The sequence below is a fragment of the Phyllobates terribilis genome, unplaced genomic scaffold (assembly GCF_046119375.1).
Source record: "Phyllobates terribilis strain yellow unplaced genomic scaffold, ASM4611937v1 Scaffold_1__5_contigs__length_1240528914, whole genome shotgun sequence".
Classification (NCBI taxonomy): Eukaryota; Metazoa; Chordata; class Amphibia; order Anura; family Dendrobatidae; genus Phyllobates; species Phyllobates terribilis.
In genome coordinates this window covers 580,074,378-580,093,271 of record NW_027362761.1, presented here as the reverse complement: position 1 = coordinate 580,093,271, position 18,894 = coordinate 580,074,378, and the positions used below count along the sequence as shown (strand labels likewise).

Sequence of the window (18,894 nt, the reverse complement as noted above, 5' to 3'; positions counted from 1 at the left end):
GGTTTTTCACACGGACACATGGTCCATGTGAGAAACGTAACATGTGGGCACAACCACTGAATACAATGGGTGTGTGTATGTCCGTATTTGCGGCGCTTAAAAAAAGGACAGCATACAGACATAAAAAATGGACGTGTGAAGAAGGCCTAACACAGAGGCCTCCACAGTAGAGACCAGATCCATGTATAGCGATGAAAGGACTGACGATTTCCCTTGAACCTGCTAAGTAGTGAGACCAGTGCTAGGACTGTCTGTGGAGCACTATGGGGAGTAGCCAGAACTCCACGTACAGAAGTGAAGATAGACTTTGTGGTGTATCCTATTAAATAAATCAGCTTCATTCTACACTTATCAGTCACTTTTCCTTTCCCTGCACTGATCATTCACTTACATCTGTCATTACTGATGGATCAAATTACAGCTACTGCCTATAAAAGTCTATGGAGAAACACAGAGAGAAAGTGCTGCCGCTTCTAGTGACTGGAGCCTGCAGAGGGGAAACTGGTGAAACTGCAGGATACAAGTAATATAATGGCCGGATATCGTGTTATTCCTCCTGTACACGGCACAGATTATTCTGCAGTTACTATTAGTCACGTACAGAACGGTTCAGTCGTTTCACATTAATGAGATGCCGGTGACTATACAATTACATGTCACAATAGTGGTCGCCAGTCATCACATATTCCAGTATTACCCCCATCATCCGCCCAGTATGGACACCACTCACCCCACACAGTGTATAGTGCCTTCTCCAGGCTGCTGTGATCCACATAACAGGAGTATCTGTCGCCATCTTTGGGGGTCACTTCTGCGCTGACCCTGATCTGATAGGTGCCGTCAGGATTGGGGAGGACGTGTGTGGTCTCATATGAGGGAACCTCGTCCTCCTTGTTCTTCATCCACTTCACATCCACAGCTCGGGGGTGAAATCCGTACACCTGGCAGTGAAGCTTCATGGTGTCACCTTTCTCCTGAGCGGACACCTTCACCTGGGGCCGAACTGAGAGGGAAGAAGAAGATATAAATGGGGTCTGTGCAGCACAGATCTGATCTGTCTCCTGTTTGGGGGTCTGTACAATCACTCATACATTTCTGATAGTGACCAAGTCACCGTACTGCAGCACTGACCGCTTATAACCACACAGCACAGTGCACTGCACAATTATGCACAGTATACATTCACTACACATCCCAGCAATACAGCAAGTTTCTGATGAAGGTCTCAGACTGGCCAAAACGTCAATTTCAGCTGTTTATCCCGGGCTGTCCTTGATTGTTAATAAATCCACAGTTCTTGCACAGCTTCCTATTGAGTGCCGAGTTTTACTGCTATTCATATTACGGATTGGAGCCGCACCTCACCAGCCGCCACCAGAGGGCGGTATACAGTGTGTGTATAGAACACGTAGGTGAGATACAGACGTCTGACAATGACGCACCTACTGGAGGTGGACACTGAGATGCATACTACGTCTTAGTGTCCATATCCAGTAGGCGCCATACACTCCCGAAAATTATGCCCAGCAGAGCGCAGGTTTGCTCTGTCAGCATCATTACACTCTATGGCCCGTAAACGCATACGCCCGAATCTACACAGCAGTATGAGACCTTATTTTTTGCCAGACGAGTTGCACTTTATCCATTTTACCATGTAATTTACTGGAAAATAGGAAAAATATTGCAAGCGGAGCAAAACTGCTGAAATTTTAAATTCTACAATAGCTTTTTTTTTTTATGGCATTCATTACAGAATAAAAATGTTCCAGCAATACGATTCTCCAGGTCAGTACAATTTCTGCGATACTAAACATGCAGAGCTTTATTTTTACTTAAGTGGTAAAAAAGTTTTTGGAAATTCTGGGGCATCTTTTCTTAGATTTCTGCCTTCTGTGGTTCCTCTGTTATTCCTCCTGGAAATGTATAAATGAATGGACAGCTGCTGTATCTCTGCACATTGTGGCCGGTCAGCACTGATTGCGCAGTGTCAGTCTGTGTAGGACGCCCCTAGCGGTCAGATAAGTCATACATGTCTAGAAGGAAGAACCGAGGATCAGGACAATATGGAGCTGTAAGAAAAGATGGATTTACAGAATAAACATCAGGAGCCAACAGGGGCTTATTACCTATATGGGGGGATTCAGTGTTAGTGCCGAGGACAGGAGGGACTACAAGTACAGCTCTGACCATAAATCACACACATGACACATATACATCCATACAGTGTCCATTTTAGGACATGATCAAATATCAAAATCAAACATCAGAATGATGTCAGTTTGAGGCTAAACACCCTGTCTGAGAACCAATTTTGATAAGTGATTCTGACAAGTGATTTTGACAAGTGATTCTGACAAGTGATTTTGATGAGCGATTCTGACGAGTGACTTTGACAAGTGACTTTTACAACTGTAATTACATAGTTACATAGTTTATAAGGCCGAAAAAAGACAAGCGTCCATCCAGTTCAGCCTATTTCTTGTGCACTGCAGATATTCCGCAGCTTTGATCCAGGGGAAGGCAAAAAAAACCAAGCGGTATAGGCCAATTTACATCATTGAGGAAAAATTCACTTCCCGACACCAATCTGGCAGTCAGATTAAATCCCTGGATTAATTAACTATCACTAAGCATAAGATGTAATTTTATTGTTCTCAAGAAAGGCGTCCAGGTCTCTCTTGAACTCATTAAGTGAGTTGGACATCACCACTTCCTCTCCCAGAGAGTTCCAGAGTCTCACGGCTCTGACCGTAAAGAATCCCCTTCTATGCTGGTGCAGGAACCTCCTTTCCTCCAGACGCATAGTGTGCCCCCTCGTCTTTGTCACCATCCTTGGTATAAACAGGTCATGGGAGAGATCTCTGTACTGCCCCCTGATGTATTTATACATGTTTATGAGGTCTCCCCTAAGCCTTCTCTTTTCCAACGTAAATAGGCCTAATTTTGACAACCTCTCTGGGTATTCTAGTCCCTCCATTCCCTTTATTACCTTAGTCGCCCTCCTTTGTACCCTCTCTAGCTCCAATATGTCTTTCCTGAGCACCGGAGCCCAGAACTGTGCACAATATTCTAAGTGCGGCCTTACCAGCGCTTTATACAGAGGAAGAACAATGTTCTCATCATATGCCCCTATTCCTCTTCTGATGCATGCCATGACTCTATTTGCCTTTGCAGCTGCTGCCTGACACTGGGCACTCCAATTTAATTTGCTATTAACCAAGACGCCCAGGTCCTTCTCCATGTCTGATTTCCCCAACGGTTTCCCATTTAATATGTATGGGTGACTGCTGTTTTTCTTTCCCATGTGCATGACCTTACATTTATCGGCATTGAACCCCATTTGCCATTTTTTGGCCCAACTCCCCAATTTATCTAAATCCTGCTGTAGCTGTGCCCTATCCTCATCTGTATTAACTACTTTACAAAGTTTAGTATCATCTGCAAATATTGCTATTTTACTATGCAACCCTTCCACTAGATCATTAATAAATATATTAAATAATATAGGGCCCAAGTCAGACCCTTGAGGCACCCCGCTAGTAACCCTGACACCCCCTGAGCTTACTCCATTGATAACCACCCTCTGCTTTCTATCACTCAGCCAGCTATTTACCCACTTGCACACATTATCCCCCAGACCAAGCATTCTCATTTTATATACCAACCTTTTGTGTGGCACGGTATCAAACGCTTTGGAGAAGTCAAGGTCTACAACATCCACTGACTCTCCCCGGTCCAGCTGTGAGCTCACCTCCTCGTAGAAGGCCATCAGGTTTGTTTGGCAGGAGCGATCCCTCATGAATCCATGTTGATATGGAGTTAGACAGTTATTATCATTAAGATATTCTACAATAGCATCTCTAAGAAATCCTTCAAACAATTTACCCACAACAGACGTTAAGCTGACTGGTCTATAGTTCCCAGGGTCACTTTTAGACCCCTTTTTAAATATTGGTACCACATTTGCTTGGCGCCAGTCTAGTGGGACAGTCCCTGTCCATAAAGAGTGCTTGAATATAAGATACAGCGGTCTGTCTATCACATTACTTAATTCTTTTAGTACCCGGGGGTGTATGTCATCTGGGCCTGGTGACTTGTCTATTTTGATATTATTTAGGCATTTCTGAACTTCCTCCTGGGTTAGGTGGGTGATATTTAGCAGAGGGTTTACTTTATCACTCTGCATTTCCTCCGATAAATTGTTTTCATTTGTGAAAACAGTGGAGAAGAAGCTATTGAGTAGGTTTGCTTTACCCTCATCGCCCTCTATGATTTTACCCAGGTTATTTTTCAATGGGCCAATGCCATCAGTTTTAATCCTTTTACTGTTTATATAGTTAAAGAACAGTTTGGGATTCGTTTTACTTTCCTTGGCAATTAGTCTCTCTGTCTCCTCTTTTGCTATTCTTATTTGTTTCTTACAGATTTTGTTTTTTTCCCTATAAGATATTAGCGCTTCCTCGCTGCCTTCTTGTTTAAGTTTACCGAAAGCCCTTTTTTTGTTTTTCATTGCCCTCTGGACTTCCTTATTTAGCCACATTGGCTTCCTCCTATTCCTAGCCCTTTTATTCCCATAAGGTATGTACCTTCTACAGTGACTATGTAGGACTGTTTTGAAAATTTCCCATTTTCTATCCGTGCTCCTATTACTGAAGATACTATCCCAGTCTATAAGGTGAAGGGCATCTCTTAGCTGATCAAACTTTGCCCTCCTGAAGTTCAGTGTTTTTGTGACTCCCTTGCTGGGCACCTACTGAAGCACATGTGGAATTGTATAATGTTGTGGTCACTATTTCCCAGGTGCCCCCCGACCTGCACCTCAGTTATTCTGTCTGGCCTGTTAGTTAATATTAAGTCTAAAAGGGTCGTCCCTCTAGTTGGTTCCTGCACAAGTTGTGACAAATAATTGTCTTTGATAATTGACAGAAACCTGTTTCCTTTCTTAGATCTACAGCTTTCGGTTTCCCTGTCTATATCGGGGTAGTTGAAGTCCCCCATAATAATCACCTCGTTATTTTTTGCTACTTCGTCTATTTGTCTCATTAATAGACTTTCCGTGGCTTCTGCTATATTTGGTGGTTTATAACAGACTCCTATGATAATTTTATTATTGTTTTTTGCCCCATATATCTCCACCCATAAGGACTCGACCTCCTCATTTCCCTCCCATACATCCTCCCATATTGTAGGCTTTAGACACGTCTTTACCTATAGACCGACTCCAGCCCCTTTCCGACTTCTTCGATCCCTTCTAAACAGACTGTAACCCTGTAAGTTAACTGCCCAGTCATAACTTTCATCTAACCATGTCTCAGTTATTCCCACTATGTCATAGTTACCTGTAGATATTTCTGCTTCCAGTTCATCCATCTTGTTTGTCAGGCTTCTGGCATTTGCTAGCACGCAGTTTACACGATTTTGTTTTGTTCCAATCTTCTCCCTGTGGATTGTATTAGAAATTTTCTTACCTCCCTTCCAAGAATCTTGTCTTGGACCATATCTTTCATTAGTATGTTCTCTGCTTGCATGTTCGTGTCCAGCGTTTTTCTTCTCATCCCCTCTTCTTCTTGTTTAACGCCCTCCTGATGAGTGTTGCGAGTCTCCTGGCGAATGTGTGTTTCCCGGGTTTGTTGAGGTGTAGTCCGTCTCTGGCAAGGAGTCCGTCATAGAGGTAATTCACACCGTGGTCCAGGAATCCAAATCCTTGTTGTCTGCACCATCGTCTCAGCCAGTTGTTCACATCAAGGATCCTGTTCCATCTCCTGACGCCATGCCCGTCTACTGGAAGGATAGAAGAAAAAACTACCTGCGCATCCAGTTCTTTTACTTTCTTCCCCAATGCTTCAAAGTCCTTGCAGATTGTCGGTAGGTCCTTCTTTGCCGTGTCATTGGTGCCAACATGTATCAGAAGAAATGGGTGGACATCCTTGGAACTGATGAGTTTCGGTATCCTATCGGTAACATCCTTGATTTTCGCCCCTGGGAGGCAGCATACTTCTCTTGCGGTTATATCCGGTCTGCAGATAGCTGCTTCTGTTCCTCTCAGTAGTAATAATAATAATAATAAAAAAAGTCACTGTTCGCTGATGGGACTTGAACCCAAAATTCTGTGTCCCAAAGCCAGTGCACTAACCACTGAGCTATAAACTAAGTTGTAAGAAAACCTAAGAGTTCTATTTTGTTATATGATTTTCAGTGCAAACTTGTCTAAAACTCATTGGGACTTATGCACAGACTGCAAGCAAGCCAGATTCAAATAATGTTTGATTTTGATGTGTGACTTTCTTCAAACATCAGAATCACAATGACTTTTAGTCACCCTGAGTATTTTCATGGTTGATCTCATAAGACAAGAAAAGCTATCAGATTGTATCACTTGACTGTGTAGCCCAATGGTAAGGTATCAGCCTCTGAACCTCCAGTGTTAAGAGTTCAAATCCTCATAGGATTAAGAGTTTTTTTTAATTATGCCTATTTAGCACACAAACTACAGGGGTGTTTTACTTTTACCCACACATAAAAATGAAGCATCATTTGAACTTGGCTTGCTTGCAGTCTGTGCATAAGTCCCAATGAGTTTTAGACAAGTTTGCACTGAAATCATATCACTAAATAGAATTAGTTTATAGCTCAGTGGTTAGTGCACTGGCTTTGAGATACAGAATTTAGGGTTCAAGTCCCAACAGTGACTTTTTTTTTTGTTATTATTATTACCGTTGTAAAAGTCACTTGTTAAAATCACTCGTCAGAATCAGTTCTCAGACAGGGTATTTAGCCTCAAACTGACATCATTCTGATGTTTGATTTTGATATCTGATCATGTCCTAAAATGGACACTGTACATCCACATCACACAGACGCATCACACACAGAGATGTGACAGGACGGAGCAGACAGCGGAGCCGTGATGATGAGCACTCACCTCTCCTCTCCAGATCTTCTCTCCCGATCTCCACATGTTTCTTCAGATACTCGATACAGATATTCTCCACATAATTCTTGTTTCTCTCCCCTACTTGTAGATCTGGACGGTTAATTCTCTATGCGATGATCTGGGCCTGGGCCATGGTGGGGACAAATGTCCACGTCTGTGTGTCCATGGCCAGGAACTCTCTCCCATCATATGCGTGCTGAATATACCCTGTGATCCCACCGTCATCTCTCAGCTCACAGCCGGACATCACCTGGAGAATATGGAAACCTGCAGACAACACAGAACATGTTACACAACACAAATATCAACCTGCATATCCTGACGATCCAGTGATGAAATGTTTCCAGTATTTCCCCATAATCGCTCCGCACTTACTGGCCCAATATCTCATGTTTATAACCGCTGTCTGGTTTTACGCCCTGCGGTCTCTCCTCACTGCGGGTCGGACATGTTCAGTTCGAGGACTAGGACTTATAGGAGGATGTAACTGGGGATTAACGTGAGTGGCTCCGCAGGGGAGGAGCACAATATGAAATAGAGGGTGGAGACACTATGGGGGCATACAGCGGAGGAGAATAGCAGGGATTACATGTCAGCAGTGCATGATGGGAGCTGTAGTGCATGATGGGAGCTGTAGTGTATGATGGGAGCTGCAGTCCATGGTGGGAGCTGGAGTGCATGATGGGATCTGTAGTGCATGATGGGAGCTGCAGTGCATGATGGGATCTGTAGTGCATGATCTGGGTGAGGACATGTGTGAGGTGTAATATCGCCCACATATACTGTAGAGCAGTGGAAGATATTGTGCGCTGATTGAATTATACAGCGATCATTACTGGTTCTAAGTCTTTATCACCGCCTTTTTCGGCTCTGAGGATATAGTTCCCCCGGCAGCAGAAACTGAGAGGGCGAAAGATGTACTGTATATATGGAGAAGATTACTCAGAGTCATTTTAATTCGCCATAGTTGCGCGCAGCGATTCTCATCTTCTGAAAATTTTATTTTGCCCCGCCCACATGAAGCTCTGTGTTACCATTCATTGGTGAGAGCGAGGCTGCTGAGCTATGTGATTGGACAGTAGAGCTGTCTGTCTTCAGCGGGGGCCGCCTGTGGAGCGGAGACGTGTACGGCGCTGCAGCACGTGACCAGGCAGCGCAGCACCTGGAGGAGACACATCTGTGTGCGCTGTGCCGGCTGTCAATCATCTGCTGTGCACACTCCTCCCAGCACACTGGTTAACCTCCGGGCAGCCGGATCACAGGTCGGATAAGTTGTTGGATCAGTAATTGCTGCATCTCCTTGCCACATCAGCTCAGCAGGAAACCCGCAATGATGTTCTCTGTGAGCAGCTTCTCCTCTTGTGCCCTCTGCCCCCTCCATTTCCCAACCTCCTCTTCTTCTCCCTGCACTTCCTCCATTCCCCGACCTCCTCTTCTTCCTGTGCCTCCACCATTCCCCGAATTCCTCTTCTCTTTCCTGTGTCTCCTCCATTCCTCGACCTGCTCTTCTCCTTCCTGTGCACCCTCTTACATTCTCCGACCTCTTCTTCCTGAGCCTCCTCCATTCCCCGACCTCATCTTCTTCCCGTGCCCCCTCCATTCCCTGACCTCAGCTTCTCCTTCCTTTGCCTCCTCCGCTTCTCCTTCCTGTGCCTCCTCCATTACATGACTTCCTCTTCCCCTTTCTGCGCCTCGTCCGTTCCCTGACTGTGCTGTTAGCTATTCTTTTGCAGAGACTTTCAGCCATTGTAGGGATACATTTTCCTAATGTTGTATGTTTAATTGTATTGTTGTTACTTTGTTGCCATCTACTGGCCGTTGTTATGTATTACCTCCACTGTGTTACCCACAATCCTTCCTGTCTGTAACTCCTCCTATCTCCTGATCCTCACTTCCCTCTTCTTGATCAGTTCCATCTTGTCTACACATGCTGCAGAACTGGAGAAAGGATTCTCTTGTTACCACTTTACCTGGCGCTTCTAATAACCAACAGTTCCTACCTTTACCTCATCGTTCAGCTTCCCTCACCTCATCAAGGTACTGTAAATAAACCTGTTGAATTCACGACTGCATCATCATTCCGTATTACCACGTGCAGTTCATGAGGAATAGAAGCACAGGTCAGTTAACGCTATCCGCCATCGCTTATACAGAGATCCGTGTTCACATCCTTCAGACACATCTCGCCCCACGTACATCGGGGACAGAATAGTAACAACAGACCTAAGTCTTCAGTGTCTGCATCCATATGCATGTCTGCTAGCAAGTCTATGACCGTCCACCATCTTAGCTGAAGCATGTCGACAAAAAGCACAGTGGATCCCTCTGTGGGAGAAACACATTGTGTTGCTGACACCACAGATGCTCCAGGAGCAGAGTCCACACTTACTGCAGAGCAGGATGTATGACCCAAATGTGTAACCAAGCCAACACAAAAGGTCAGAGAGAACCTGGAGACAATCAGAGATGAGTTCCATGATAACACAGATCATTCAAGGGGCAGAGCTGATCACTATTCAGCAGCTCTTCTACGAGCTAATAATAACGCAGCAGATTTAACCGCCAAATTGAATAGTTTGGCTGCATCCTATGATCTCTACCAGAGACTGTCTGCTAAGTACATCACATTCCTGAGTAACTGTGACATGGATGATGCCACAGCTGGCTGAAAGGGAGACTCTTCTCCAAGAAAAGACTGCGCTAGTGTGAGATGCCCAGGATAAGGCAGAACTCCGCATCGCACACCTCCATGAGGCTAGGTCACATCGTAAAACGTCGACCAATATCACATCTCGATCTTGCAGATCATCTCACTCCAGACAAGCTACTGGAAATCCGTACATCTGCAGAGGAAGCTAGAGTAAGAAGTTCCTTTGATTGGAAGGAGGCTGAAGTAGAAGCCCAAAGAAATTAGATGGAAGCTCAATTAAAAAGGCAGGGAGCAGAAGTGGAAGCTCAAAGAAACAAGATGGAGGTCCAATTAAAAATACTCCAAGCAGAAAGGGAAGAAGCAACAGCCCTCGCTAAACTGAAGGTCCTTGAACAAGCATTAGGTCATGATACTGATATGGACTGCTTTATTCCAGGAGAAATCAAGGACCCAGCTGATCGCACTACAGACTATGTGCTAAAATATTTACCATCTGTACCAGCGCCACCTTCAATCTACCACACAGATGCACCTGCAAGCCAAGAAATGTCACCACCTACTGCCGACAAGGGAATTTGCAGCACAGCACTAATCCACAATTTAGGCTGCAGCCAACAGACCCTATAGAGACTAAACTGCAGCTTAACCCTCATGCCGAATTATTTCGTCCTGATCCGTCTCAGTCATATAAGCCAGAGAGCTTACATTCCCCAGGGATATCAGAAGTAAATCCTGCAACTATGACCGGGAGATCGGACATGTCTGAATTCGCCAGATATATGATTTGCAGAGAGTTAATAAACATCAGTCTCTCAAAGTTTGATGATCGTGCCGAAAATTATGCAGCCTGGAAGTCAACCTTTCAAGCAGCAATCCAAGACCTCAACCTCACCAGCAAGGAACAACTGGATTTGCTTGTTAACTGGTTAGGCCCTGAATAAGCGGAGCGCATCAAGACAATAAGAGCAGTTCACGTGGACTATTCAGATGCAGGTCTTATTGCAGCATGGGAGAGACTGGAGCAAACCTATGGCAGCTCAAAAGCCATAGAGTCCAAACCTACCCAAAAATAACTAACAAGGACAATCGAAAACTTCAAGACCTGAGCGACTTTCTAAAGGAAATAGAATTGGCAAAATTAGACCCACGTCTTCCAGGACTGAGCTACCTCGATCCTGCTCATGGCGTGACTCCAGTAGTTCTCAAGTTGCCACACGGCATGCGGGACAAATGAGCAGACCACGGCTCACGGTATAAAGGACAGCATAATGTGTATTTTCTTCCCTTTTCATATTTGTACAGGTTCGTCAGTGATCAAGCTCGGAAGAAGAATGATCCCAGCTTCGACTTCACTGAACCTACTCCACCAACTTCATCTTCATCATCTACAAGGTATGATAATATCACCAAATGTAGAGAGTTAAGGAGCACAGTATCCGTGAGAAAAACTGACGTCCCACTTACTGTACCCTACTTCACTAAAACAAATGCTGTTGCTCCTTAAGTTATGGACAGTAACCATATGTACCCTATCCACAAAAGACCTCACCCACTTAAAGAATGCCTTGGACTCAGGGCAAAAAACTTTGCAGGAGCGCAGAGATACTCTCAAGGAGCTTGGGATATGTTATAAGTGTTGTGCCTCCTCAGACCACCTTGCGAAGGACTGTAAGGCCGTCATTAAGTGCACCGAATGCAGTAGTGACAAACACGTTACATCTATGCATCCCACACCAGCTCCACACAATTCACAACCTTCTGCAGCAGACTTCTGGTAGGAGAGCCTCTGGGTACATTATCTCTTCAATCAAGGGGAACGTACACATACCCTTGCCAACTTTAATTGAATGTGACCAGATACCCAATAACAGGAAAGAAACTCCCACTCCAGAAGCCACGCTTCATCATCCCCACATGAGGCACCTAACTAATGAAATTCCTCCTCTGGACACTAATGCTGATATTTTAATCTAACTAGGGAGGGACAGTCTAAGGGTCCACAAGGTGTGCCAACAATGCAATGGCCCAGATGATGCTCCATACGCCCAAAGACTTGATCTAGGCTGGGTAATCGTGGGCAATGTATGTCTGGATAAGAGTCACAAAGCATCCAAAGTCAACTCCTTTAAAACGTATGTACTTCAAAATGGTCGCACAACTCACTTCAAACCATGCTCTCATCACTACGAAGTGAAAGAAAGGTTCTCTGACTTCATCCAAGAGCCTGACATCATTCCCAATCCCTATGGTGACGACTTAGGGAGAACAGTGTTTCGCACAACACAAGATGACAACAAGGTCTCCTTATCCATAGAAGATAAGGAGTTTATTAAAATAATGGACAGTGGATTCTTCAAGAACGAATCTGAATGTTGGGTTGCTCCCTTACCCTTTAAAGCTACAAGGGCCAAGCTTCCTAACAACCGAGAACAGGCCTTATCGAGGTTCACCTGACTGCAGAGAACATTGAGAAATAAGCCTGAAATGAAGGACCATTTCCAAGCCTTTTTAGACAAGATATTTTGCAATGACCACGCAGAGCCAGCTCCACCCTTGCAAGCCAATGAAGAATGCTGGTATCTACCTTCCTTTGGAGTATATCATCCAAGAAAACCTAAACAAAAAATCAGAGTGGTGTTTGATTCAAGCCCCAAACATGATGGTGTATCTTTGAACGACGTTCTCCTCACTGGTCCCAACTTGACTAATAACCTGGTGGGGTGCTCATGAGATTCAGAAAAGAGCCAGTCGCCATTACTGCTGACACTGAACAAATGTTCCATTGTTTCATCGTGCAACAAGATTACAGAAATTATCTCCGTTTAATATGGCACCGAGACGACTCCAGCAAGGAAATGGTTGAATACTGCATGAAGGTGCACGTGTTTGGAAACAGTTCTTCTCCTGCAGTTGCTACATACGGCCTACGTAGGACTGCCTCTGATGGTGAAGCAGAGTTCGGAAAGGATGCCCAACAATTCATTGAAAAGGACTTCTACGTGGACGACAGTCTCAAATCCCTACCCACAGCGGAAGAAGCCATAGATCTGCTCAAACGGACACAAGGTATGCTTTCTAAAGCTCATTTTAGATGGCATAACATTGCCTCCAATAGTGCTGTTGTAATGAAGGCCTTTCACTCTAATGATCATGCTGCAGAATTCAGAGACTTAAATCTAGGTTCAGATGACCCACCAGTACAGAGAAGTCTGGGCTTGAGATGGAACTTATTAAAGGACTCCTTCAGCTTTCAGGTTAGTGGTGCAGAAAAAACATTTACTAATCGTGGGGTTCTGTCTGTGGTGAACAGTCTATACGATCCACTCGGGTTTGTTGCATCCCTGACTATACAAGGCAAGCTTCTGTTAAGGCAACTCTCAGAGTCTATTAAGGACTGGGACGTACCACTCCCTGCTGACAAACAACTAAAATGGAAGTCATGGAGGGAATCTCTTTGTGCCTTGGATAAAATCCACATAGCACGTTGCTACACTCCAGCATCCCTTGCTACGAATCAAAGGAAAGAGATCCATATATTCTCTGATGCCTCTACTGAAGCAATTGCAGCTGTTGCCTTTTTGAAGGTTATAGACTCTAACAATGAAGCTCATGTTGGATTTCTATTTGGAAAGGCTAAATTGGCTCCTAAACCCGAGCACACCATACCCAGACTTGAGCTCTATAGGGTTTTTCTAGCTATTGAGATGGCAGACTTCTTACAGAGTGAACTAGCTATTCACGTGGATGACACAAGATTCTACACAGACAGCAAGGTTGTCCTGTGCTACATATACAACCAGACAAAACGCTTCTATGTCTATGTCAGTAACCGCGTTGAAAGTATCAGGAAATCCTCTAAACCTGAGCAACGGCAGTATGTTCCATCCCATTTTAACCCTGCTGACCTTGCTATCAGACCAGTGTCTGTTGGTGCTTTTGCAAATTCTTCTTGGTTAACAGGACCGGAGTACCTTCTCAGCCAGTATGAAGAGACTGCCGTTGATGACAGCTTCAGCTTTCAGGATCCAGATGTTGACCCAGAGATCCGTCCTGACGTCAGTACCCTCGTCACCAATTCCAAGGAGAAGGTTGGCTTGGACTTTCGGTAATTTGATAGCTTCTCCAGATGGACAAGGCTTGTTCGTGCCATTGCAAGTTTAGTCCACATCGCACAATGCCATCACAATAAAGACAGTAACGCTGATTGTCGTGGTTGGCACATCTGTCATTTCAACAGTGCGCAATGTTATTAAGAAGTTTGCCAAGCATGGAAACATCAAGAACCTCCCTGTACGTGGGGGAAAGAGGAAAACTGAGTAGAGATATCGCCGAAGGTTGATACGAATGGTGGAAAAAACACCACGCCAAACATCCAAAGACCTGAAGGCCCACCTGGAACAGTCTGGGGTCATGGTTTCAATAAGTACCATACGCCGCACACTAAACCAAGCAGAGCTTTATGGGCGAAGGCCAAGGAAGAAACCATTGCTGAAGAAAAGACATAAAAAGGAACGACTGATCTTTGCCAAAGAGTACCTTGACAAACCACAATCCTTCTGGGAAAATGTTCTGTGGCAAAAATTGAGCTTTTTTGCCAATGCAAAGCAACAGTTTGTTTACAGACAGCGCAATAAAGCTTATAAGTAAAAGAACACCTTACCAACAGTTAAGTATGGTGGAGGATCCATAATGCTGTGGGGTTGCTTTGCTGCGTCTGGTACTGGAGGCCTTGACTGTATCACAGGAATCATGAAATCAGAGAATTATCAAGAAATTTTAGAGCGAAATGTTCTACCCAGTGCAAGAAAACTTGGCTTGAGTCCAAGATCATGGGTCCTCCAGCAAGACAATAACCCAAAGCACACATCCAAAAGTACACAGGAATGGTTGACAAAGAAAAAATGGACTGTTTTAAAATGGCCAGCAATGAGTCCTGACCGCAATCCCATTGAAAATCTTTGGAGTGAGCTGAAATCTGCCATTGGGAAAAAGAACCCTGCAAACATTCAAGAGCTTGAACAAAATACAAAGGAAGAGTGGGAGAAAATTCCAGCTGAGAATTGCAAGAAGCTTATAGATGGCTACAAGAAACATTTGGGGGCTGTCAGCAATGCCAAAGGGTGTGCAACCAAGTATTAATTAGGGGGGCCTTTATTGCTGCATGTGCTGTTTATTCTGTTTCGTATTTGAAATTGCAACATGTAAGTTGAAAAACAATGTTTAAACCACTAATTAAAAAATCCTGAGGATATAATTTTGATATATTTCCATTTATTTCTGAAGATATTGTACAGTCTATGAAAAAAAATGAAGGGGTGCCAATAATGGTGAGCAGCATTGTATATTAGTGTATACAGTGTAGTGTGTATTACTGTATACAATGTAGTGTGTATACAGTGTAGTGTGTATACACAGTGTATTGTGTTGATATGAAGAAGTGTTCTATAGGACCTGTAGAAGCATCAGCCGGTTACGAAACGGTCGTTGTTCTCTTTCCCTCCCCTGCATCTACTCCCTGTTTTTACCTTTTGGACTTTTAAGTCATGAAAGATCTAGTAGTAGTAGTGATGAGCGAGTATGTTTTGTTAACCCTTTCGCCAAGTATACTCGGGCGAGTACCGAGTATCTTCAGCGTGCTCGGGCTTTAAGTTTTCGTCGCTCCGTGAACATGATTTGCGACTGTTTGACAACTTTAATACATGTGAGGAATGCTGGAAAAACAGGCATTCCTCACATCTATTAAAGTTGTCAAACAGTCGCAAATCATGTTTACGGAGCGACGAAAACTTAAAGCCCGAGCACGCTGAAGATACTCGGTACTCACCTGAGCCTACTCGGCGAAAGGGTTAACAAAACATACTCGCTCATCACTACTAGTGAGTGCTGCTTTCCACATTTCTTCATATTGATGTCTGTTTTGAACTATAGCTGATGCACCACTGCAAAAGATCGTAACTAACAGCTGATATTGAGAATATCATTTGAACTTGTGAGATTGGTGCTAGTACACTTCTAAAGTCTCCCATTTGACAGTGTAGTGTGTGTGTATACAGTATATTTCTCACCTCTGCTCTGGTTGAATCGCTTCATCACTGTCTTCACATTATGTCTGAATACAGCCTCATTCACTTTAGCTCTCTGTGTCTGTTCCTCCCAGTATCTATCCTCCATTTTCTTCATCCACTGGACCTTGGGTCGGTATCTGCCACTGTTTGAGTTATAATTTGTAATCTCCCGATCATCCACATATCCAACTGATGAGTATTCCGGCAGCCCGGACCCAGAAGTTAAGACCAACGTCTTATAGTACCGCAGAGAGTGACTGTCTGAGAGAGACATACAAAGAGTTACATGTCACATATACAGGATACACTGCAGTCACAGGAAGAGGGGACACAAGTATGTGCAGGATACACATATACATGATGCATAGGAATGTACAGGATACACGGATGTGCAGGATACACATATACATGATGCATAGGAATGTACAGGATACACGGATGTGCAGGATACACATATACATGATGCATAGGAATGTACAGGATACACGGATGTGCAGGATACACATATACATGATGCATAGGAATGTACAGGATACACGGATGTGCAGGATACACATATACATGATGCATAGGAATGTACAGGATACACGGATGTGCAGGATACACACATATACACGATGCATAGGAATGTACAGGATACACGGATGTGCAGGATACACATATATACATGATGCATAGGAATGTACAGGATACACGGATGTGCAGGATACACATATACATGATGCATAGGAATGCACAGGATACACGGATGTGCAGGATACACATATACATGATGCATAGGAATGTACAGGATACACGGATGTGCAGGATACACATATATACATGATGCATAGGAATGTACAGGATACACGGATGTGCAGGATACACATATACATGATGCATAGGAATGTACAGGATACACGGATGTGCAGGATACATATGGATGTATGTAGTTTTCTTCCTTTCCTCCACTGTAGCAGATAAACCACAATCTCCTACAATCTGTGGATATCAGGAGGTCGGTAGAATAAATGAATATATAAGAAATATTAGAAATGTTTTATGACCGCAGTTGTCGGCACATAAAGTTCATTCTTGTGATCCGGGGACGTGCCAACAATGGCCGATTGTTGTATTGATGGAGATTGGAGAAAAGGGATATAATAAAAGCTGTCACATAAGGAGACCTAAATTTGCAAAATAAATAATTTGACACCCGAAGGATGAAATATTGAGATTGTCCTAAATTTAAAAAAAAAAAAAACCTTTAATAAAACACTTTTTTTTGCACTGTCAGAATCACCAATTGTAGACTCAATGCATCATTTTTTTCCCCTGATTTCCGGACACTACGTATGTGGACATTGCCGGGCGCAGAGACTCTGGAGGTTTGTGCCCATCAGTGAACATAGTCAGGATGGATCCGTTCACCAGTTATATATATGCACTTGGACTTAATTGTGTAGATTTTTTTCTCATTTTTCCCACTTCTATTGTTTATGGATTATTTTGTGTTTTATAAGGGAACCTGTCATCAGTTTGGGTTTTTTTTTAACTCCAAATCTGCCCTCTATGTGGAGCCGCTGTAATGCTGATTACATTGAAACCTTTCATTTAAAAATCTGGGTTTACGTTTTTGAGAAATTTATTATTGAAGTGTTGTGTAAATGAGCCACAAGTGCAGCGAGGGCGACCACACGTACAGCTCTGCTGCCTCTATTCCTTGCATGCCGCCTGTCTCCTGTCGCTTTTCTTTCAGTCACCTGCTCTCGCAGTTTGGGCAGCACGAATAAGGTGAGAGCTTCCTTTTAGGGATCAGTCAGACGGTCTTATTACTCTCTCTAAAGTGTGTTTATTTAACTCTTTACTTTAGTAATGAAAGGGTCTGATTGACACCTCCTTATCACTAAACAAAGAGCTAGGTGTCAGCTAATCCCATTAAAGAAGATGGCTACTACTTTTTATTATCCCCCTAAAGTATTGCCCAGGCAAACATAAGGGTTTCTGTAAATACCTTGCGTTGCAGTTACTGCCTGTGAGCGGCGCTATTGCCGGCCACTCACAGGCATCACGTGACCGGCCACTGATGTCACGTCGAGGCGTGACATCAGTGACAAGGTCCCCGCGGTGGATGCTGGGTGGTGGGTGGGGTTTCCCCGCGCGTCACGCCCAATGAATGAGGAGAGGGAAAGTGTGCAGTGGATGCCAGGTGTGACGCGCAGGGTAACCTGCCCACAGCCCAGCATTCACCGTGGACCGCAGAAGTAAGTCACCCCCGGCTGCATCCGGAACATGACGTGACATCAGCAGATGTCAGAGCCGCTGCAGCCGCAGGTCACGTGATGCCTGTGAGCGGCCAGTGATAGAACCGCTCACAGGCAGTAACTGCAATGCAAGGTATTTACAAAAACCCTTATGGGCCCCGGGGGAATACATTAGGGGGATAATAAAAATCTTCTTTAAACCTTAATCTCATTACCATTCCCATTGATGTAATTTCTGGGGCAGCTGAGAGATGCTATTTTTAGCCTAGGAAGGTGCCATTAAGCAAACATGTTCCATGGCTATTTATAACAGCTCACAGTTGTTTGTTTAGCCACTACTTCCCCACGATCAGCTACCAGCAGCACTTTGGACGCAGCGTATTTTAGCTGCGTCCAAAACGCTGTGTTCTAATGATGCACTTTTGTTGTCAGTACATGAAGATCCACCACATGTAATAACATTTCAATCGGTCAAAATTGTTGCATCTCCGCTACAGAAATTGACATATTGCAGGTGAGTTTGGGTACGTGCCCACGATCAGGAGCCGCCTCGGGTCTGAAGCTGCGTGTTTATGCAGCGTCAAACCTGCAGTGACCAGATGTTACAGCATAATGGATTGGATTTCTAGAAATCCCATGTCGACTATGCGTGCATCTGAGGCTGCGGATCACCCGCGGACACTGACACATGCAGCGCGTCTTTCAGGATCACAGCATGTCAAATTCTCTTGTGGAGTCGCTAGTCTCTGCAACAGAAATTTGACCACTAGAATGTATTGAATGCGGTAAATCCGCATGGTTCAGTGAATGGTTACCTGTGTTCAATAGAACGCAGCGTATTGGACGCAGCAAAAATATGCTGTGTCCAAAGCCCTGCTACATCCGGATCGAGGGCACATAGCCTAAAATTAATAAAAAAAATTACGTGGGCTCCCGCTTCATTTTCATAACCAGTAGAGGGAAAGCCGACTGCTGGGAGCTGATATTAGTAGCCGGGGAAGG

The 18,894-nt window shown here is 44.2% G+C and overlaps 1 pseudogene; it reads right to left on the bottom strand.

The window, feature by feature from the left end:
* LOC141271384 (class I histocompatibility antigen, F10 alpha chain-like) overlaps window positions 1–18,894 on the bottom strand; it is an 89,117-nt pseudogene that overhangs the window by 48,799 nt on the left and 21,424 nt on the right.